The sequence below is a fragment of the Callithrix jacchus genome, chromosome 19 (genome assembly GCF_049354715.1).
Source record: "Callithrix jacchus isolate 240 chromosome 19, calJac240_pri, whole genome shotgun sequence".
NCBI classification, from domain to species: Eukaryota; Metazoa; Chordata; class Mammalia; order Primates; family Cebidae; genus Callithrix; species Callithrix jacchus.
Window position 1 is genome coordinate 41910684 of NC_133520.1, and position 24356 is coordinate 41935039.

The window sequence follows — 24356 nt, forward strand, 5'->3', positions numbered from 1 at the left end:
GACACGAATCCCTCGTGAATGGCGTGGTGCCATCCTCTCCGTGATGAGTGGATTCACTCTTCCAATTCGTGTGAGATCCTGTTGTTTAAAGGAGCCTGGCTCCTCCTCCATCTCTTGCTCCCGCTCTCACCGTGTGACCTGCTGGCTCCTGTTGCCTTCCGCCATGACCGGAAGCTCCCTGAGGCCTCACCAGAGACCAAGCAGATGCTGGTGCCACGCTTGCACAGCCTGCAGAACCTGAGCCATATAAACCTCTTTTCTTGATAAATGACCAGTTTTAGGTATTCCTTTATAGCAATGCAGATGAACTAATACAGCACTTTACTTATTTTATTCTCATGCCAACTTTATGAAGTGCGGATGGTCCATTCCACAGATGAAGAAACTGAGGCCAGGAGACATTAATGAGATACCCAGGGTTACATGGCTAGCAAGGATACAGCAGTGCCTCCTCACTCAAGGACCATGCTCAGCCCTATGCTATTCCCTAGCGTTTCCCAGCCCCGTGTGCCCCTGGGACAAAACCCTCAGCCCTCCAAGTGTACCAGGTAGGCACTGGCTTGGATTCCCTTTGGGGTAAACCCAGGTGGCCATGTTCTTGCTCTTTTCCCAGACCTGAACTTCTTCCTTCCTATTCGCTAATGTTATCAAAACAAACAGAGAGCATGGTTTATGGCGCATGAGGCTTAATTTGACTTAATATATAGACCGCACGTATTCCTCAGGAATCCATTAAGTTTAATCGAGTGCAGGCTGTAGACCACGTCTGAGGAAGGACCCGGGTTCACCCACAGTTCACGTGGCAGAAATGAGTGAGTCACTGGTCGCTGGCACAGCCAGGGCTGGATTACCCTGCGGCTTCCTTCCTTAAATGGACAGAGATTCCAACTGCTGCATGAATAGCAAAGACCTTAATGTCCCATTGACCAATGGAGACCAGGCCAGCACAGCAAAGGAACATCAGCAGCTGTTTTTTTCCAGAGTGCTGAAGGCTGCAATCTTAGCTCCGCTCAGCTGTCACGGTGAAACCTGGTGGGGTCCTGCTGAGAGAGCGCAGATGGCCCAGGGCCATCGGTCCCACCCCGGAAAACCACAGTTGGAGTCTGTGTCCTGTGGACAGGGGCCTCGCATGCAGTGTGCGCTGTGGCCAGCCCCCTGCCCAGGGAAGCGTTGCTTTTTTACTTGAAGGCAACTGCATTATTGGGTAAGGCTTTGGGTACAGGAAGAACAATACGCAAGAACTCGCGGGATGACAAACTTTATCCTCTCCTTCAACCTGTGTTTTTGTTTTTTGTTTTTTCAACAGTCGCACTCTGCCACTCAGGCTGGAGTGCAGCGGCATGATCTCAGCTCACTGTAACCTCCGCCTCCCGGGTTCAATAAATTCTCCTGCCTGAGCCTCCTGAGTAGCTGGGATTACAGGCGCCCACCATCATGCCTGGCTAATTTTTGTATTTTTAGTAGAGACGGGGTTTCACCATGTTGGCCAGGCTGGTCTTGAATTCCTGACTGCAAGTGATCTGCCCGCCTCGGCCTCCCAAAGTGCTGGAATTACAGGTGTGGGCCACCACTTCTGGTCCTCCCTCAAACTTTGAATGTCTTATCCACTCTCTTTACTTTCTCTTTCCTGCTTTTCAGTTTTTGACCCTCCATTTGTGTCTTTGGAGGACTGGCTAAGTATCAGATAAATATTAAATGATAAATAATAGTGACATTTAATAAATATTCAATGTTAAATGTGCAATGTGCTTCTTTGTTAATTAAGCTAAAACAGAGGAATAAAAAAGTTTGCATCTACGTGAAGGTCACCCTCATCTCAATTTCTGGTTCTTTCCTGAAGGACAGCTATGAAAAACAAGATTCCTCATTCATTATAATGCCCTGTAAAGACTCATTATTCCTCTGATGAAAGTGGGGAAAGGATCAATGGTAAATAAAGAACGCTGAAAAGGAGAAGATTGGGACCAGAATAGCTTAGAAGTTAAAAAGATGACATCCAGAACCCATGCTTTGAGTTGGGTTCTCTGACACATGGTTGGGGGACCCTAGGCAAGTCCCTTAAAGCCATCAGACCCTCAGCTTTCTCATTTGTGAAATGGGAACAGTAACACTGAGGCTTCTGTGAAGGCAACACAAGGTAACGTGGAATGCTCTGTAGTTCGCAAGAGCTCAGGAAATGTGAGCTCCATTTCTGTCCTTTTCCCCTCTTAAAGTATTGATAGTTTTCTGCCAGAGTGCGAACGACACTGGGATGGGCTTTGGCAGATCATTTAAGGCAAGCTGACTGCCCAGAAGAATTTGTTCCAATCCTAAGGCCTCTCCATATTAATAGGACTGATTGTGTCAAAGCTGATGGAGTCTTTGGTTCCTGGCCAGGGTGCAGAGGCATGAGGGCCTCTTTCATGCTTATGAATGACTGGGTTTGGTGAGCTTCTTTGATGAGTTTCTTTGTCCATATTCAAGGGAATGGGGTCAGTGTCCCTTCCCTAGAAACACTGCACCCACATCTTTGCCCCTTAAAGGGCTGCTTTGTTGTGTCTACTGTTGTTTTATCTAAACTTTCTTTAAATTGACCTCCTTTCTCTGCAGTATATGCTAAAATGATTGGCTCCTGACCAAATGTTTCTGAAAGGAGCCCTAATGCTTTTGGTTAAATGCCAAATAAACAAGTCTACTACTGGAAGAGGGCCCTCTTCCGAAGGACCCAAAGCCTTGCGGAGCATGAGGCATTGACCACCGTCATTTCCACAGATGGAGAGGCTCCCCAGGGTCTGTCCCCCTGAGAATACAGCCTACCCTCCTGTGTGGTGGCACCATCTCTCCACTCTTTGTCTGTCTGCCCTGCAAGGCATCCTTGTCCTCTGGCTCAGCTAATGTTCCAGGATCAACAAACATGTTGACTTACAGTAAGTCCTCCTGGCTCCCCCAACCCTTGCTCCCTCCCAGTGCCCAGAACCATGACATGGAATTAAAATGTGGCTGAGCACCCAATGAAGCTGTTACGGTTTGAACCCAATGAACATGACCTGACACTCCAGGAGGCTGGTTGGGTTTCAGTGGCTAAAACTGCCCAGGGTGCTCAGTTATTCCTTGACACAGATTTCACTCTTCAAAATGGCCTTGCCAAAAAGGATGGTGAGCACTGCAATCTCATTTTGAGGATGAATTTGAGAAAGAGAGAAAGAATGACCTGGAAGGGCACCAATCAAAATGTTAACATAAGCTACGTCTCCAGCCTGGGATTATAGTTTATTTTATTATTTTATTTCTTAGCCGTGTTTTCTAACATTTCCCTAATAGTCATGTTTTATTCTTGCAATAAAAAATAAAAATTATGTTTTCCAGTAAATATTACTAAAACAGTGGCCCATAAATACATCATTTTTTTTTTTCCTGGAGGATGAGCCAAATGCTGACAGTTTTCCTTTTTTTCAGGTACAAATCATTATTTGCTCTGTGTGAGTTGGTGAGTGCTATTTACAAGGCTATTTTAAACTAACAAGCTTATTTTGGAAGGTTATGATAGACTTAGAGGGAATTACAGGATTTGAGTTGGGCAATGTGTTGGACGCCGTGCCTGTTATGATGGACAAGAGAAGAAATGACTAAGTGCCTCTCTGGCGGAGACAGAGCTGGAACAAGCCACTTTACGTTCCAATGAATTCAAGTTATTTCCTTTTTTATATGTCAGTAAAAAACTTCAGCACCCCCTAGAGAGGCGAGGCGTGGATGGGTCTCTCTAACGCTTCTTTTCCCAAGACTGGCTAAGGGAGGAACTTCAGTGCTTGCAAGCCTGTGTGTTGAGGGGTCTTTTGGTGAGCGGTTAACTCATGTTTCAGAACAACAGGGCAGCATTTGGAACATAAAAGGGACATGCAAGACGACTTTCTCGCCAAGGGGAAGCTCTGGGCTTAGGTCACGCTGAACCCTGTGGGTGCGCGGAGGTGCTCCATGACCTGCACTGCAGCCTGCAGAAGGTAGAGGGCGCCATGGGTGGAATCCCACTTGGTCTCCATTTCCGCTGTCAAGATCCTTAACTTCCGGTGTCGCTAATGGGATGGGCTGACCCGTGTTTCACCGAGTGCTTGCTCTCTGTCTGCAGGGCCTGTGTGCGCAGAGTTTGGGTGTTGGAGGCCGCTGCGGAAGGGCTGGGCCGGGAGCTGCAGCGCCCGGGGCGTGGCGTGCCAAGTCTCAGCCCGGCAGACCCGGCTTGACGGACTCTGGCTCCCAGCAGGCCGGGCGAGCCCTCCATGTTGGAAAGGCTTAGGAGATGTTCAGGGGACCTGGCAAGGTTCAGGCCTGCTCCAGAGAATTCGTGCTTCTCCACCCGCTTGGATTTGGTGAAGACTTCATAGACACAGGCGGTGGTGCCAGCCTTACAGCTAAAGAGACTTCCAGAACATCCTGGGGCTAACCTGAGGGAGGGCCGCTGGAGAAGAGTGGCTAGGACGCGAACCTGTGGTATCTTCAGAGGAAGTGAGCGTTTCCTCTGTGCAAACAGCACCCATGAAATCTCCCTGCTGTTACACGTTGTAAATGGGTTTGTGTTCAGAACCATTGGGGCTGCTTGGGGTCTGGTGTTGAGAAGAATCATAACCCTGATACTAAAGAGAGCAGCAGGCACTGGGAAACAGAATCCAACATCAAGTTCATTCCAGTCTCTGGCCCCAGAAAGCACGCTGGGGAAACTCTGCTTTAGGTAGTAGGAATTCCTATCAAAGTTGTTTACAAACTGTTTTGTGATGCTGTGAGTTGTGATGCAAATCCTGTTTTCTTACTGATTTACGTTCTGGGTTTGTGGACTGCCAAAATTACAAAAATAAATCTTAATTTGAGCTATCATAAGTTCAGACTTTGTGATAGCTCAGATGTGAATCTATGAACGTTTATCTTCGTCTACTTCGTTATCTGTTTCTTCTTAGAGAATACAGATGAACAGGACGAAAATAAAAGAAGCCTGTAATCCCAGCACTTTGGGAGGCCGAGGCGGGCAGATCACGAGGTCAAGAGATCGAGACCACCCTGGGTAAACAAGGTGAAACCTCGTCTCTACTAAAACTACAAAAATTAGCTGGGCATGGTGGCGCATGCCTGTAATCCCAGCTACTCAGGAGGCTGAGGCAGGAGAATTGCCTGAACCCAGGAGGCGGAGGTTGCGGTGAGCCGAGATCGCGCCATTGCGCTCCAGCCTGGGTAGAGCTCCGTCTCAAAAAAAAAAAAAAAAAAAAGCAAAACTCTGTCTCAAAAAAAAAAAAAAAAAATCTTCGATGGAAATTACTTCCAAGCACCTACAAGTATTTTAGAAAAGCCAATAATAGAAAACTTACATTGTTCTAAATAAGCACACATGGATTGAACACTGCTGGTCACCATGGGGTGGGGGTGTCGGTAAGGATATAAAGAGAAAGAGGAAGTCTCTGCCCTCAGCATTTAAAAGCAACACCAGGTCAGATGTGGTGGCTCCTGCGTGTAATCCCAGCACTTTGGCAGGCCAAGGCAGGAGGATCGCTTGAGGCCAGGAATTTGAGACCAGACCGGGGAATATAGCAAAAAAAAAAAAAAAAAAAAAAAATTAGTCCAGCCTGGTAGCATGCACCTGTAGTCCTAGCTACTTGGGAGGCTGAGGCTTTAGGATCTCCTGAGCCCAGGAGTTGGATGCTACAGTGAGCTATGATTGTGTTACTGCACTATAGTCTGGGGGACAGAGTGAAACTCTGTCTCTAAAAAAAATAAAAGTTAAAAGCAAAACGCCAAGGGCTCAAATCGCTAAGGGCTCAAATAAATTTAATACAAGACAGAGTGTTTTAAATATATCCCTTTCATTTCCAAACTTCTTAAAAGGGGAAATTATGTTTCTTGCTGCCCTCCTGTACCTCACACTCAAATTTCAAACCAATGAAGTGTGATTTCTTTAAAAAAATTTTTTTTTTAATTTTCAAAACTTGGTTTTTACCTTTTAGAGACTATTTTTTGGAGATGGAGTTCTCACTAGGTTGCCCTGGCTAGGCTCCAATTCCTAGGTACAAGCGATCCTCCCGCCTCAGCCTCCCAAGTAGCTGGGACAACATGCATGTCCCTCCATGCCTGGCTTGAAGCCTGATTTCTAATCCTTCCAATCGACTGAAATGCTTAACATTCACTAATCGATAGGCAGTCAGTAGCCTGTCTTCAGTTCTCTTCCTTAAATCTTCGTGGCGTTCAATGCTACCGATTGTTCTCAACTTCTTGTTACACTGTGATCCCTGTATTCTTTCTCCTGTCTGGTTTCCATCCTACCTCATGAATATTCTTTTAGAGGCTCTTACTGACTCTTCTGTCAGTCTTATAATGCCATTGTTTCCCAGGGTTTCATCCTCACGTTTTCTCTTCTCACTTTGGATGCTTTCTCTGAACAAGCTCGTACGCTCCCATCACTTCAACCATAATTGATATATACACCGTAACTCACAAATGTGCTCTTAGCACTGACCCTCCCACCGACAAAAGTAAGCCTCTTAAAGCTCCTGAGCACTAAGTGGTAGATGAAGAGGAAGATTATTATGTTGGCGGTGTGAGGAATGGGTTGGATGGAGGTACAGTACAGAAGGCATGTGGGTCAGGAGCCTTTGGGTTTAGGTGAGAGGTTATGAGGAGCTCTTGATCTATTGCAAATTTGCTTTACTTCCATTCTGCCTCTTGCCACAACATCTTAAGTTAGGTGTTTATGCGCCTGCCTCCTTTACCAGGCTGTTTGAGGGGAAGGACTATGACTTTTCTCTTTGTCTCTTTCATCCACAGTAAATATGGTAGTATGATTACTTACACCATTCAGGCAGCAGTGGGCTAGGAAAAGAGGGAAGACGTCTTTGACGGTGATATACTTGTTGAAGGCACGTGTTGACCAGTTGGATGTGAAGCCTGAGAAGGTGAGAGGAGTGGAGGGGGACGGTGAGCATCAAGTCAGGGTGACTGGGGCTGGTGAGACCATTAACCAAGAGAAGGGACACAGAAAACGGGGGCAGTGGAGCCAGTGTTTTGGGTTTTGGATGCAGAGACTAAGGCACCATGAAATTTGGATGTGGAAATGCTCAGGAGGCAGGTGAAAGCACAAAACTGTGTTGATCTGCTGTGACTTAGTTCATGAAACTGAAAGCATTGAGCCTGGGAGTTTAGAAAATGGAATTATTCATTGAACAACGGCTTCTGAGAGTTTAGCAATGTCCTTAGAAATCATCTAGTCCAATTGTTTGCTGAGTGCCTGAGTCCTCGTGCAGCCTTCCCACGGACCTTCCTGCCCTTTGGCTTCAGTTGGCAAACTCTCCCTGTGTTTACAGCGATTTTTCTTTTTGATTCACTTTCAAAGACTTCAAAGTCTCTTTCACTTCCAGTTTTAAGTTTCTCTACCTTTTTTGTCATAACAGATTTTTATCAGTTATCTGTTTAGAGAGAACTTCTTTTTTCTTTTTTTAGAGATAGGGTCTTGCTATGTTGCCCAGGCTGGTCTAGAAGTCCTCACCTCAAGTGATCCTCCTGCCTCGGCCTCCCAAAGTGCTAGGATGAAAGGAGGGAGCCACCACACCTGGCCTAGAGAAATCTATTATCCAACATGTATTTACCTGGCTTGGGTTTCCGTAAAATTATAATATTGGGCTATCTGAAAGTACAGTTGTTCTAGACTCTGTAATAGAAGCTTTGGGTTAATTGGGAGACAAAAGGTAAGAACCAGCTCAGTCACAGCAACTGACTCTTTTACATCTCCAAGGTTTCCACTCTTGGATTTGCTAACTCTTAGGGAAGCTAGAAGCAGACTGCCTGCATGTGGGTCTTGGCTGTGTTCCCTACCAGCTGGGAATGTTGGGCAGGTTACTTAACTGCTCAGAACTTTTGTTTCTTCCAGTGATTGGAGATACTGGTGGCGTGAATTTCATAGGGCTGTTGAGAAGATTGACTGTGAGATGCTCAAACAGTCTGCCATGGAGTCAGTCTTAATGATGAATATTAGCTTCTATAATTATGATCTCAGGCACACCCATCCACACATAGAGCAGTCACCAGCAGGGAAACATGGCGGATTGAGGAGAGATGGCAGAAGTGGCCCTCGCCTCATCTAATGACAAAGAAAGGAAATGACTAGAACCCATGAGGTTTAAATGTAATGGAGAGGAAGCTCCAGCAATGAGCCAAGAGTCTCTCCGCTCAGTTTTCCAAGGGAGAGAATTACGGGAAGACACAGCTTCCGGCATTTAGAAGTGAGAATGTTTTCATCATCAAAATAGTGAGGTCTATTTTAAATAGTTTGGCTAATTAGGTGCTGATTAAATTGCATTGCTCCCATATGTTTGTGCTTTCCTCTATGCAGAATTTATCTGCCTGAAAAGTCGTAGATAAATTATGTGTCTATGAAGGAATTCTTTGATACCTTGTGCCTAGTAAGCACTCAAAAGTATCAAATGATAAATTATTCTATGAAGCTAATTATCATAATGATACAAACAACATCTAATGTATTTGAGCACTTATTATGTGCTTCACATAATTATCTCATTTAATCCTATGAGGTTGGTGCTGTCATCGTTTCAATTAACTTCTAAGAGACTGAAGTTAAAGAGCAGTGGATCCTTGGTATGTCAAGATTTCTGACGTTTCTTTGTTTGCGTGCTTGGATTTTTGTTGTTGGGTATTCTTAGCACAAAATGCACCTGCAGGAGAAATGATTGAAATGACTTTCACTGGATCCCTAAATAGACGTGGCTGCTAAACGATCAGGAGGGTGTCATATGGCTGAGCTGAAGATAGGAGCTTCCTGGAGATGGTGTGGTGACTCTTGGAGTTTGATGGTTGGATAGGGGTGGAGAGGAGGAAGAAGCAGGAAGCTGAAACCACTTGTGGAAGCAGGCTGGCAACGAGCCCTTGGGCACGGCAATTTTGGGTAAAGCTGAAAGATGCTGGCCTCTCTTCACCAAAGATGGTGCTGACTCGTTGTAACTGACCCCAGTTGATCTGTCCAGTCTCATGCCCTATTATTTCCTCCTCTCAAGGTCTACAACCTACTTTCTGCTGCCTACTCATTCCATTTCTTTTCACGTCTCTGTTTTAACACACAGTGTGTCCTCTATCTTGCATGCCCTTTCTCGTAGCCCCAGCTGGTAAATTTCATAAAACCATTAGTTATTTTGTGCCCTTTCCTTTGCCAAACATGGAAACATAGGTTACATCTAATTCTTATGACAATTCTGCAAGGTAGCAGAACATTATTTCCATTTTTCAGATGGAGAAACAGAGCCCCCACCCCCGGCTAAATAATGAACACAAGATTACACAATTAGGTCGACCTGGGGCTGAGATGCATGTCTGTCTGATTCTAAAGACTGTCATATTCTTCTTTTCCTGTTCCTTTAAAAATTCCCAGTCACCCTTCAAGATGTAGCCTTGGCTGCTCTGCCTGTGGAGTAGCCAGTCTCTGTTCCTTTACTTTCTTAATAAATTTGCTTTCACTAAATTTAAACAAAAAAGACTTAGTCTTAGTGCTGTTTCCTCTGTGAAGCCTTAATGGAATTCCTCAGATAACTGTATATTCCTCGACAGTCCTGTAATGCTCTGCATGCCCCTACATTTCATGAACAGACGGAAAGGGGTATATCTTTGTACATCTTTATAACCTCCATCTTCCAACCAAGCTTTTCACATTGCTTGTCATAAAATATACCCCTACTCAATTGTTGCAGAATTAATGAATAAATTAATTAATGCTAAGGAGCTCATTTGTAAAGCTGTGAACGTCTTTCTCTTTGCCAGATTATTGATTCTGCCTCTAACTATGTTCTCTGTCTGCATCCCACACTAGCGTGACGAGCACTGACCAGATGGTTAGTTATGGAGACGTCCATAATTGGAACCCAAAGCCTGCATTCCAAGCCAGTGTGCTGGAGACTACTGGAGACCACACCAGGCCCTTGGCTACCTTCTCTGTGGCCTCCAAAAGAGCAGCAATCACAGCAGCACCAAATTTAAGGACCATGTGAAACTCCAAATTAACCCTTCAGGAGCTCACCTGGCCGTAGAAGTCTTTGGCCTTCCCAATCCAAACCCGTCTTACAGCATTTGCTGAATTGCTGCACTTCAACCTCATTCAGCACAGACACGCAACACGCTCCTTCCATGGCTGCTGTGGCTGATGCTTTTCCTGATGTTTGCTGTGGCCAAACGTTCAAGCCCCAGCACTCATGTGCATTTCTGTTTTAATCAGCAGAATCACTTAACATCTGAGAAGTTCAGGCACATTTCTTGTCAATCATGCGCTGGCCTCTGTCAGTCTTTGACCTCGCTTCTTTTAGATTCCATCTGCCTCTCCTCCTTCGAAACATGATGTGACTTATTTCCAGAATGGTTTTTTAGAAACTGAGATTATGGGATAATGAACTGAGCCAGTCTCCGTCATAGAAAGGGTTTCTTCACCTTCCCCAGTGACTGACCAAAGCTGTGTTGCTATTCAACAGATAGCGACATGTTCATAGCGCATAGCATCAAAACAGCGCACCACTGTGCAGATACTGACACGTCTATGCAATCAAGAACAGTGTGCCAGTGGGCGCTCCGAGTCCCAAGGAGGCACTTCCACTGATATCTTGGCCACGACGTGCAAGAGCAACAAGTCATTAGATTTGATTTTCAGAGTTGTTCTACAAGGAACGTAGGCTTCACGTCATACACGCTCCTCCTTGCTGGAGGGACTGTCCATGCTGATTTATGGCAGTTATCCCAATGTCACACTGTCCTGCCTTGCATTTGTCATAGGCGGGAGTATCCAGATTTGGAAGATAAAGCTTTCCCCCTGTTTGCTATCTCCTCATCCCACCCCGGCCCATGAATGGGACACAAGTCTCGCTTTGCATGAACTGTGGCAAGGGAGTGTACTGTACTGTGATCTGGGTGTGAGAAGAAGCCTAGACAAGAAAGGGCAGCCTTGTGCAAACAAATGGGGATCTCCAGCCAGGCCCACCTGGTCCCAGGTAGAGGCAGGGCAGGCTGCTGTAGGGGCTGAAATCCACAGAAAGGTGGCCCCGGTCGCTGAATACAGCAGGCTCATGTAAGAGGCACTTCCTAGGAGTCTGTGGGAGACTGCGTTTTTTCTGGCACAGGACATTATGTAAATGCTCAGGGAAGAGTCGTTAACTGATTAACAGATGAGTATAAATTACCGTGTATGATTAAGTGATTAATACCTATTGTGAACTAGCAAAGCCCAAGGAGAATAGAGCCTGATGAAGTGAGACTAAATATTTTGCCTGTGCCGTTGCAAGGTTTTTAGGCACATGTGTGGCATCTCATTTTGATGTTCTTTTTCTTCTGTTATTTTATAACGGGGAAAGAAGAAATGACAAAGGGCAGAGAAACCAATCTTTAGTAAACCCAGACACATCGTACACCCTGTGGCAGGGGCCTCTCGGCAGCTGCGTGTGGAAATAGCTGTTGCCCCATTTTACAGACCAAGCGATGGGGCTTGGAGCAGCCAAGTGAACTGCCAAAGGTGGCAGAACCAGGACTGGCAGCCGGGATGAAACCCAAATCTCATCAGCTTCCTGGGATGAGAAGCTTAAAGGAAAACCATGGCTTGATCTTGGATGAGTTGTGATGATTGTGAAAATGACGAGTGTGTAAAATTGGTGATGGTGATGACCATCTCCGTTACGGAGCTCCCGGCACCCTGCTAAGCTTCGCATGTTTGTTATTTGACTGAATACATATGAACTACCTGTGAGGTAGGTGTTATGAACATCTGGTTGTTCCAGAATTCCATCCCAGCTGTGTCTGCTAACAAAGCCTGTGTCCCCAGCCCTCGGTCTGCTGGGACAAATGGAGCAGGACCCAAGGGTGGATGCAAACTCCCAACTAGAGCTTGATGCCAAGAAACCTTGAAGTCCCCAGCTTTGAGACGGAGCTGAGGTAAAGCTTTGCTTGTTCACCATCAGGATTCTGACTCACAAAGAAAAATTCTGAGTAATGAAATTCTAGTATTAGATTGAGTTTCTAAAATAACTATTAGCTAGAAAAGTATAGAAATTTTATCTTCTGTATTATGTCTGTAAATGCAGACTGGATGTCACATTTAGCTACTTTAATTGGTTGCTATTGAGATGGGAATAAAATTACAACCCTTTTAAAGTCTATCATGAGAAGACATTGAATATGTAATGGACAATGTAAGACCTTTGGGTGCTTAAGAGTGTGGATCCAAAAAGGAAATCCAGGCTGAGGCTGGATGCTGAAATGCCATTTATTTCTTTCCATAGCTGCCAAGGCCAAATCTAAGCTATTGGGCTGGTGCAAAAGTAGTTGCAATTTTTGCCATTAAACGTAATGGCAAAAGACACAATTACTTTTGCACCAACCTAATATTTTCCTCAGGGAAAGCAAATTAAGCGTGTGAATACAAAACAGAACAGTATTAACTTTGCTTAAGGCATGACAAAATTTCTCTAGGGGTCTTAGTCATCAACACATCAGTGAGAGCACAGTTAGGAAGAAAGGAGACTTTCCCTTCCCTTCTGCTCTACTCTGGTTTTCATAATTCCCTTTCCCAAGGTTCCAGGGGTTACTGGGATGGCTTCTGGAGATGCCAAAAGCCTCGAAGTGAGAGGATTGGGTCCTCGCCTCAGGGTTCTTCTCCCTCTCATCAGCCACTGAACTTGTCTCTCGGGGCCAGTTTTCAAGTCAGTTCATCAGATGGACAAATCTATGCAGATACTTAGCAAGCTATTATTAAACTTAAAAATAGGACCTGCTTCAACCTCTGTACGTGCCACCAATGCGGAACGTTTCAGGGATGAGGGCGAGGAAGGAAGGAGCTAGTTAGGAGGAGAGGTTTGTTGCAGGCTGTTCTGTGTAGGCCTGGCAGGTCCTCAGGGACAGCTGTGCAGCCCAACCTCAGTGGGGACAAGTGGGCTGTGGATGGGACAAATGGCCACAGGCCATGAGCAGAGGCAGTGGAGGAGACCATGGCACAGATGTCACTGGGCACCCGTATCCAGCCTCTGACCACAGATAAATCGCTTGCTGACCTTAGCTTTTTTTTTCCCCCAAAATCATTTATGTCAGTGCCTGTTTGGACAAGAGCCCAAAGGAGAAATCCCCTTTGCTTACCCCAAACCTCTTGAGCTTCTGGAAGGCAAGAGTGCAGCTGACTCCATGCAAAGCCAGTGCCATGCTTGTGCAGCGCTGATGAACGTCACCAACGCTAGTGAGGACCACCTTCAAAACCCATCCAGCCTCAACCAGTTTAAGCATCCGTGTTCGTGACTCAGCCGTGTTTCTCTGAGTAACCATCCCTGTGATCCACGTATCTGATGCCAGATTTTTCCTGCTGTTCTAAATGTCCTGCCTCTGCTTTTGCATGTATCTCTATGTATTTTTGCATTTTAGTATGTATAATCTTACAATTCACTAGAGAAATAAGCCAATGTGCAAATAGACCAATAAATGAAGTGCTCAGATCTGTAGGAATATCACAAGGCATTACCGGGCCATATTTAAAAATCCCCTTTTAAGAAGCATAGCAATATTATGTCAGATCGTTTGCTGCCCAGGGCTTCTGACTGGTATTTTGCCGGATCTCCTCTTTCGGAACACGAGACCATCTAGATGTCCACTCTCCCCTGGGTGTGCCCACTCTCCCCTGATATGCCCTATATCTAGTACTTATTTTCTGTACTTAATGCCTTAGGGAATGCAGGTCCTCCAACAAATGTGAGTGCTCTGAATGCCACAAACGGGCTTGAGCCTTGAATGTTTCAATATTTGTAAATAAGGTTAAAAGATTGCTTACCCCAAGGGACAGGGACATTAATTCTGTGGAAAACTGGGGCACAACAGCACTGGGGGACCTGGTCCCAGAATCCCCAGAGCAGGAAAGCAGGTAAATCAGAGCCCAGTTTGTGCCCAGTGTTGGCCACGCTGTCCCTGTCACTGCGGTTGGGAGGCAGCTGAAGCCAGGTGGGCGAGGAGCAGAGCGGCTGTGATCTCTCTAAGGTGGCCAGATGGCAGGGAGCAGCCTGCTGGGCATGGTAATGGCCAACCTAGGCATGGGCACTTTTTGCTGGAATTTGCTCTCTGTTATCAGGGCGCCAGGTGACATGGGTCATCTTCCGCTTCAAGCCAAGTTACAGGACAACAGGAGAAATCCACCACCTGGCCGAGGCACCTCGGCGAACAGCCCTCACATGGGCTGAGCTGCAAGTTGATCCCCAGAAAACAAAACTTGTTCTTGTTTGGTCCTGAGGGGCTCTCTCCCGCCCAGTCCTGTGCAGAAGCTTGGCTGCCCTCAGGCCTTTGACGGCTGCACTTGAAGTTCATTTTCCTGCTGAACCTTTTGCCTGACCCTGAGGGTCTCCGTGCTGTTCTGCAGACCATAACTCCATCCTTACCCCAGGCCCAGCTCTGTCCCCTTTCCCTCACCCATCTGTTTTCTTGTATGCTGCTTATTTAAGGCGTGTTAACAGTAATAGGTTTAGCAGAGGCTGAAAAAAAAAATGACTTTACAAAGAAGGACAATTTTCTATAAAAATAGTGGCCTAGGAAAGAATAGGTTAGGGGTTAAAGTCTTAAAATAACAGAGCATTCAACAGAGGCTGGCTAGGTACTTTAGCCTGGGAATAGGGCTTGGTGGCTTGAAGCAGGTGAGATCTGCCATATAGTTTAACTGTCCTTCAAGATTACAGACCCACAGCCCCCCTCCTTTTTTTTAACCACTTCTCAACAGCCATGTTACTTCTTGGTGACTGGCAGGTACTATAAATAGGATCAGAATCATAGAACTGGAAGAGGATCTCCCGGTTACTTAGGTCAACCCCTCCCTTTAGGAAACTAAGACACTGTGACAGTGTGTTCATGGGTTTCTTTCTTTTTTCTTTTCTTTTTTTTTTTTTAGATAGAGTCTCCCTCTATCACCCAGGCTGGAGTGCAGTGGTGCAATCTTGGCTCACTGCAACCTTCATCTCCTGTATTCAAGCAGTTCTCCTGCCTCAGCCTCCAGAGTAGCTGGGATTACAGGCACATGACACCAGGCCTGGCTAATTTTTGTATTTTTAGTAGAGATGGGGTTTCACCATGTTGGCCAGGCTGGTCTTGAACTCCTTCCCACCTTGGCCACCCAAAGTGCTGGGATTACAGGCGTGAGCCACCGCACCCGGACTGTGTTAGGTGTTTCTGATGGGATGTTCCCCCCACAGATTTCATTAACATTTATTAACCTTTGCCTATGTTTTTTGGCCCCCTCCCTTCCCATCCCTGCCAATAATCTGAGAAACCCCTTCGATATGCAAATCCCAGCTGAGTAAAAGGATGGTTCAGTTTCCATAAAGAGATTTTTTTGAAAAAAATTAACCTGACCTGAACTCCAAGTTGAGGCAACAGCCCTTCAAGAATGAGATTGGGAACTCTAGTTTAGGAGAAGAGTCTTGATCCTTCGGCCTGTGAGATCAGTTCTTGTTTTTCGCAAACACGTCTTTAGGCATTTAGAGGATTAATGCTGACTGGGGGGCCTAAGGTGAAGAAACTCTGTAGACGTTCATCAGTCCAGGAATCATGCTAGAAGTGGGGACAATCTGAGGTCCCCCTTGGGGATTGTCCTGCTTGGGGCTAAGGAGAATTAGAAGGGGCAGGAAGGAGATAGTATCCTGGAGATGAGGGAGCTGCAGGGACATAAAGAGGCTTCCCTGGTGGGCCAGGGTGCAAAGGCCAATTGCTCTTGGCAGGGCAGCAGTGGGGCACGTGTCCCACGTGCACACGCATCCCACGTGTACACGCCTGCGCATCCTCACGTGTGTGTGCTGCTAGGAACGTGGCCAGGTTCTGAACCTGGGGAGGGGCCCAGGCGCGTGGAAGAGAATGGGCAGAGAGCCCGAGGAAGGCCGAACTTGGAGGTCAGGTGGGATGCGGTGAAGGAGGGCAGCCAGGGGGCGCCGTGGAGAAGGCTCTGTGCAGGGCAGCACCTGGGGAATCTCAGAGTCCTGCTTTGGGTCATGCCAGCTGCCCCTTGAAGTGTCTGGCAGTGGACTTGGCAGCACTAGGAAACTTTTGGCGCATTGAGAGAGCAGGAGAAGAGCCTCAAGGAGGCAGCTCTGGTCTTGAGAGAGATGAAGGTGCTGCGGTCTCTGGATGCTCGTGTTTCCTGCTCAGCACGCCTGGCCTGTCCTTCTCGCTCCTTCCCGCTCCTCCCCGCTCCTCCCCGCTCCTCCCCGCTCCTCCCCGCTCCTCCCCAGTCCCGCCTCTTCCCCTCTGACTCCCCTTTTTCAGACTGTTCTGTTGGGACTCTCTTCCCTACCTATTTGCCATTCATGCTCATGCTAATTTGGCTTCCCTCTTTGAATTTCAGGGCTTAGAGGAAGTCCAGAATAAGGTGGTTCTTGGGTCCTGGGAAGTCGAATTCTGTGCTGTCTCATCCTACCCAGCCTGGGTTGGCGGCCGGGAGGAGGTGGGCAGGGGAAGGCCAGATGGCAGGAAGGCACTCGGGGCACTCGGGATAGGCCAAGGGCTTTCACCGGCCTAAAGGTGGGGGAAGGAACAGCAAAACAGGAGAGGCTGCCTGCTCCGTACCTTCTCCCAGACCACCATCGCCCAGTCCTGAGAGTTAATTACCTAATGACAAAATCACTGAGTTTCCAGAAAGGTTGTGTGGGAGTGAGGACTCCTGCAGGTCCAGTGTGGAATTGCCTGGAGGCCAAAGATGGACTGGGACGGTGCTTCTCAGGCTTTAGCCTATTCAGGGAGCATAGACATGCAGATGCAAGTCCGTGTGACCCGGGCAGGCAGGGACTTGCATTTCCAGCCAATGCCAGGCAGTGACGGGCGGCAGATGGGAGGCTCACACTACAGCACAAGGCTGCAGCCTCTTCGGTACTCGCGGGCCCAGGCTGGATGTCTCCTCTGGGGGCATTCTGAGGGATAAGAAGTCTAGCACGGCATTTCTGACACCGGAGTTTCCAGGAAGGTTGCATATGAGAAAAGAATCCCAGGGCTAGCCTGAGCCACCAGTTCAGAGCTGGGGTGCAGGCTCCCGGGAGGCTATGACAAGTTCGCAGGCACCTCCAGTGCCTTGGGGGTCACTAGATACGGGTGCAGGAGTGGGAATGGCCAAGGCAAGCTCTGAAGTGAGCGTCCACCCTGGGATTCCCCCAGCTTATTCATCTCTCTTCCTTTGTCCCACCTCCTAAAAGCCTTCCCAGCTCTCCAGTGTGTTTCTCCTATAAATAATTCTGAGTTCATTTTTACTGGAGAATAAATAAGAAGTCTCACACATTCTAGAAGGATTGATATTTTAAGAAGGACAGCATCAAATAAAAAGGCCTGAACATTTGTGTCTACAGCTTGTCGCATTCAAGGTGGTCCTCAGAGACATAAGCATGGACCCAGATGGGAGGGGAATGATTTTTAACCCTATCTGGAGGCAATGGGCCTGACACTTTAGGGGCAGGGTTATGTTGTGTGATGGAAGAAACGCTGGACCGGCACTCAAAGTACCTCCCTCTCAGGGGTTTCATTCTCAACTGTTAAGTGAGTGGTTTGGCCCAGGTAGAAGACATTTAAGAACTCGCTAGTTCTTGAAGTCAACAGTTTTCCTCATCACATCGGAATCCAGTCATGAACCAGAAGAAAGCTGGCTGCAATGGATGCTCATCAGAATGGACCCCAGAGGAAGGAACTGGAGCCTTTCAAAACACTGTCGGCAGATACTCCTGCACTCTCCTTCAAAGGAAGTGGGAGGAGCAACAAGTAAACCCCAGGGGAGGGTTAACCCCGTGGCTCTGGGCACTGACCCCAGGCCAACACCAGCCTCTGAGGCTTGGCGTTAGTGACGTAAAGCTGGGAACCCGATCTTTCCCGGGGAACAGAATGGGGGTGCAGTTCCTGAGAGAGCAGACGGAACAGAAATTAGCCTTCACCAGCTGCTCCCGTAATTGCATTTAAATTCAGTTAAACTAATTTCTTACCCTTGATAAAAGCAGTTGTCTATCCAAAGTATTCTCACACTCTTCTATTCCAAGCACAATAGAAATATATTATGGCCAGGTGAGAAGGGCCTTTCTCTCTGGGTCTCTCTGTCACCTTTGTTCTTCTTGGCCCTTTCCTGGGATGAAGTTTATTACCGAGAGCTCAGAAAGCTGAACTGCCCTATTAGCATAAGATTCTGTGACTCATTGACTCACAGATTGTAAATCAGACTAGCATTGGATTTTAATTAATTATATTAATTTAGGGGAAACAACAAAACTGAAAAGTCTGCAGTGCTTCATTTACTGAGAAACTCTGAAATGTCTTTTATTTTTAGCAAGAGCCATAAAAACATCTCCTACTGAAATAATGTAAAAATCAAGGAAGGGTTGTATTACTCAGCGTGATCGCGCCCTTTAAAAGGCTTTGACATTTTCCTTATTTTTGTAAGTTTTTTTAGAAAGAAAAAATATATATGATATATTACATACACATCCACACATGTATACCAGACCCTCTCTGTTACACTACTGACTGTAATTCAGTATAAGGTGTTTCTACCTGAGATCCTCTCAAGGGGAGATTAATTACTGAATTATCATAGAGAACATGCCATTAGTTAGTTTCATTTAAAAGACTGCCTCATGGTAAGAAACTCTCAAATATTTGTATATATACACACACACAAACACACACACACAATTCATTTCTTATTTATTGTTCATTTACCTTTAATCAGATGTCAACATATGATCAACATATGTCAGTATCTGCTATGTGTCTGACACCTGTGCAGTTGCTGAAATCGTAAAGGTAAACTGGGCTTTAGGAGAGCACAGCCTAGAAGAGAAGTAAAGAGGGTTCAACAGGGGTTAAGGGGCGTGATAGAATTAAGAGCAGAGGGCTGTGGAGCAGGAGGGAGCACCTAGGAGAAACAGGGAAGACTTCCTGGAGGTGATGGCACAAAGGAAAATCAATCGTGAAGGTCCAGAGATTATAGTTCAGAGAATAACTACTACCAGCCCTCTACATGCCAGACACTGGCTAGATACTGGAGAATCCAGAAATAAACAGGCTGGACACAGTCAGCACCCTTTTGGAGTTTATAGTCTAGTAGGGAGATCATCACTAATCAAATAATAACACAGGAATTAAATTGCTATTGCAGTGAGAGCCTTGTAAGGAAAAGCACAGGCCTAATTGTATACTTTCCGGGGGGCTAAGCAATATGACAAAAGTGAGAATAGACTTTCCTGAGAAAGCAACGTTTGAGCAGAGACCTGGTGGACAAGTAGGAGGGGCCAGCCAGGAGCAGCGATGCTAGAAAAAGCTTCCAGGCTGAAGAAACAGATATGCAAAGCACAAATAGGAGAGGAAAGTTGGAGTTTGTAGAAACTGAAAAGAAGCCATACTGGAAAAGAGCAAGGCAGGTGAGGGTGTCTTAAGACCAAGGCTGGACAGGTGAGCAGGAGCCAGACACATGCACACACACAACAGACACACATGCACACACACGTACACACACGTGCACACAACACACACATGCACACGCCCATGCACACGTACGCACGCACATGCACACATACACGCACGCACACATGCACACACGTACACACGTGCACACAACACACATGCACACGCCCATGCACACACATATGCACGCACATGCACACATACACGCACGCACACATGCACACACATGCACCACACACACACACATGCCCACACATGGAATCTGAGGAGAAAACTTACGAATTTTAAAGTCCCTAACAGTGTGCCTGAGGCGTAAGAAAATAAATTCCTCTCCCTCTTTCTGTACCCAGCATAAGTCTGTCAACTTGGCTGGTCTATGTAGTCTGCACCTTCATCTAGGTCTCCAGGAGTGTATTCTGTCCTATTGGCGCACGCGGGGCTAATTTTTGTATTTTTAAGTAGAAACCGGGTTTCCCCATGTTGGTCAGCCTGGTCTTGAACTCCTGACCTCAGGTGATCTGCCTGCATCTGCCTCTCAAAGTACTGGGATTATAGGTCTCAGTATAATTAATTTTACTGATTTTAATTTCTAACCTAATTTTCCAAGTTGTCCCCTGCCTCCGTGACAACTCATAGTTTTTGGTAGGATTATCCATTTGTAGGATGGAGTAGCTCATTCATTCAATTATATATTCAACAAATGCTTATTGAACATAACACTTTTGTGCAGAAGTGCATTCCTCGTCGAGCTTACAGTATTGCAAAAGCATATGGTCCATGCCTAAAAATTATAATAGTGAATATTATAGTGGAGGCCCTAGATAGTGACCAAGGCAGGGAAAAGAAAAAAAAAAGATTGTGTTCATAAGAAATCCAAAATGGGGGTCCAAAGTGGCTCCCGCCGGAGGTCATGGCACTCGCGAAGGCGAGGTCATCAGTTCAAGGCTAACCTGAGCAACCTCATAAGCTCAAACTGATCGGGTAAAAAAAAAAAAAAAGAAATCCAAAATAATTAATAAGGGACTTTATTAAGGTAGCTGGATGTAACAGTAGTATAGAAAACTCAGTTGTGTTCCCTAAATTAACCATAAAGTACGTAAAAAAGAGGAAGCAACTAATATAAATATTTTAGAAGATATGTAAGACTTCTATGAAAAAAATGTAAAACTGCATCGAGAAATATTAAAGAAAACCTGAGTAAATTGAGTAATACTATATTCATGGAAGGGAAGATCCAATATTGGAAAGATACTGATTTTCCTAAATCGATTTTCAGGTTTGTACATCTCATGTAATCCTAATTCTGATCAAAATCTCAGCAACTCTTGGTAGCATCGACAAGTTGAGTTTAACATGTTCACGTAAATACAAAGAATATCTCAGAGTCTCTTGAAGAAAAACATTCAAGTAGGAGGACTTGCTCTACCAGACACCAAGATTTTTTAAAAGTTGTAATAAGTGGAGTATTAGCCCAGAGTAGACAAATAGACCAATGGAGCAGAATACAGAAGACAGAAAAGGCAAGTGTATGTAAGGACACTTGGTATATGATAGAGGCCCATGGCAAGTCACTGGGGAAAGGAGAAAGGAACGTCTTTTCAGTGATGAAATCCAGGTAGATTAAAGGTCCACATGTGAAAGGAAAACACTATAAGTTTTTAGATGATAATATGAAATATTATACATACGATTATATGAAATATTATACATACGATTATATGAAATATTATACATACGATTATATGAAATATTATACATACGATTATATGTAATCTCTCCTTAAGATTCAGAGACGAAAGAGACATAAATTTGACTGTATTAAAATTAAAAACTTGTGTTCATCAAAAGACACAAGAATAATAAAAAATCAGACTGCAAGGTGGGATAATGTACAAATGTTATATGTTAAGAGTGTTGTAATACATTGAGAATGTGTAAAGAACTACTCCAAGCCAATGAGAAACAATCCGATAGGAAAATGTACAAAACCCAGAAAGTTACCAAAGAAGAAATCCCAATGGCCAGTAAATATGTGTAAAAGCATCTTATTAGTAATGAGCAAAATGCAAATTAAAGCCACAAGGAGATAACATTAGCGATAACACAAAGAGGTAGTGGAAGGCGATACCGCAGAGAGATATCATTCATCAGATTGGCAAGAATTTAAATCTGACAATATTATTTGCCAAAATCCATTGGCAAGGATGTGTAATAATGGAAAGTCTCAGACAGTGTTGGGGAAGGGATGGTGTAACTCGGTGTAACTGCTTTAAAAAACAATTTATCCACTACAGTTGAAGGTTTATACCACTTAAAACTCAGTTCTCTGCTGCTACTCACATCCTAGAGAAACTCATGTATGTGTACACCGGGATATATGTACAAGAATGTTTAAGGAAGAATTGGTTATAATAACTAAAATCTGAACCCACAATGAGTGGACAAATAAATTGGATATTCTTACAAAGGAAGACCAACTGTTAATACAGCTATTTGCAAAGTGAATGACTCTCAAACTGTGTTGACCAGAAGATATAAGACAAAAGAATATGCACAACATGATTTCCATTTACACAAAATTTTAAAACAAGTAAAACCAAACCATATTGTTTATGATGATATATCACAGTGGAGAAATATAAAGTAAAGCCAGAGAAGGATTATCACAAAATCCAGAACAGTAGTTTCTTCTCCTCCTCCTCCTCCTTCTCCTCCTCCTTCTCCTCCTCCTCCTCCGCCTCCTCCTTCTTCCTCCTCCTCTTCTTCTTCTTTTTGGTTCTCCTAAATCTAACTTCATTTATTTATTTATTTTATTTGTTTTTTTATTACTATATTTTAAGTTCTGGGGTACACGTGCAGAATGTGCAGGTTTGTTACATAGGTATACACGGGCCACGGTGGTTTGCTGCACCCATCAACCTGTCACCTACATAAGGCATTTCTCCTAATGCTATCCCTCCCCTATCCCCCTACCCACCGACAGGCCCCGGTGTGTGATGTTCCCCTTCCTGTGTCCACGTGTTCTCATTAGAACAGTAGTTTCTTCTATGTGATTAGAAAAGGGCACCCGGGGAGCTTCCGCTGCTGACAGTCTTCTACTTCTTGACCTGGGTGGTAGGTACCATAGGTTCGCTTTATTATATCTGTTAAACTGCACACGGTACATGTGTACTTTTTAATTTTTCTAATGGATATTATATTTTCTCCAACATGACTAAAAGAAAAACATTGCATGTATTATTTGAGTACTCCCAAGGATTTCCAATCTTCTAGAATCACTCTTCTTTTGAACATCCTAATGAGAAGAGTGAGTCCCCGTCATGTGCAACCGTGGGGAGTCTGTTCCTCATCACCACAAATTGCTTTTAAGTCTCTGGATTATTTTAAATGCCTTCTCGTCCCAAACTCCTCCTCCAGGGAGCGTCTGGGGCCACCTGACCACGGCCTTTCCTGGCATCGATGCAGTTGCATCCAGCTGGCCCCATATCTGAGGACGGGGTGCTCTCCACCTGCCCTGGGCCAAGCAGGGACTTGCTAGTCACTAAACCTCCTTCATCATCAACTCATCAGTGAACTATTTAACAAGCACAAATACACAAATGTTTACGAATATTTTTTGTACATATACCACCGTTATTAGCTGGCATTTCACGTGAATATAAATCTGTATTTCAGAAATACTGACTCTTTTGGTCACCATCTTGAAAGATCTAATTAGTCATCGTATTTTGTCCTTAAGATGTATTTGACAAAGAGGCATTTTCTTGGGGTTCATTTTGTTTGCATTATCAGCATTAACTTCAACCTCCAGTTCCTTTGCAGGAATATTTTAAAACTACTAGTCCATTTTTTGTGTGTGTGAGGGTGAATTCAGTTAAATCTAGATGATATATAGAATCCATAAACCGACTCAACTGCTCATGCGTAAATCACAGTACATCTCAGTAAGTCAAAAGTAATGAACAGTGCTATAGAAGGTTTTCATCACGGGGTAACAAATTATTCTCAAAAACTTTCAAAATTGGTATTATCTCACAGTTTCTGTGTGTCAGGAACCAGGCATGGAGTTTCCGGCTGCCCCCGAATCCAGGTCTCCCATGAGGTTGGGGTTGTCGTCAGTGTCATCTGAAAGCTTGTTGGGATCAGGTATTGGTAGGGAAAAGGGGGTTATCTGCTTCGAAACTCACTCATGGTGGTTGGCAAGCCTCAGTTGCCTGCCATATGGTCTCTCCATGGGTTACCTTATAAGAGAGAACCCAAGACAGAAGTCACAATTTGACCACAGGCATGAGCCCCCAGCCAGGGACAGGTTCAGGGACATGTGACCTGTGTGGTTACACAGGGCCCTGTGCTTCTAAGGGCCCTCTGCACTTGGTTACTGCTCTGTTGTATCATTCCAAAATACTTAATAACTTGGAAACAAGGAGCCCCACATCTTCATTTTGATCAAACCCTGCAGATGACGTAGCAGGCCTTGCCTCTGGAAGTCATGTTTTTGCTAGATGTCACTGAGCTCAGATTAGAGCTGGATTTCACCAGCTGAGGACACTTAACTTGAGAGCGATCAGATTCTCTCTCAGGAATTTTGCTAGTTGGAGACTGGGAATAGGATTCAAGTCACATAAATGGTGAAACTCTGGAGGCAAGGTTCAGACAAATGATACTTTTGAGGTCACCAAAAGCAGTCATTGGTGCTTCCCAAGTCATGGTCATTTAGCTCTTCTCTGGAGTCCATGATATGTCCCAGGCTCTTATCAATACATTACTCTTTTTGCTTAATCTAACTATATTTGAGTCGCAGAATCTTAATAAATTCAACCGATTTTGTGGGTTAACGGTGCTTTAGCTAGGATGTGCAAGTCAGTAGCTTGCACACGTTCCAGGCAATTTTGTGCGTCTCTTCCAAAATCCAAGTTCAA

The 24356-nt window shown here is 45.2% G+C and overlaps 1 long non-coding RNA gene across 3 annotated transcripts; it reads left to right on the forward strand.

The window, feature by feature from the left end:
• The first annotated feature begins 4035 nt into the window (after positions 1–4035).
• LOC118149493 (uncharacterized) lies at positions 4036–13484 on the forward strand. Of its 3 annotated transcripts, XR_004737008.3 has the most exons (3): positions 4036–6905; positions 9824–11922; positions 13075–13484. It is a non-coding gene; the product is annotated as an uncharacterized LOC118149493 (long non-coding RNA). The 3 variants fall into 3 exon arrangements; XR_013529641.1 differs by having other exon boundaries at positions 9824–13484; XR_013529642.1 differs by having other exon boundaries at positions 4036–4699; positions 9824–13484.
• The last annotated feature ends 10872 nt before the right edge of the window (positions 13485–24356 follow it).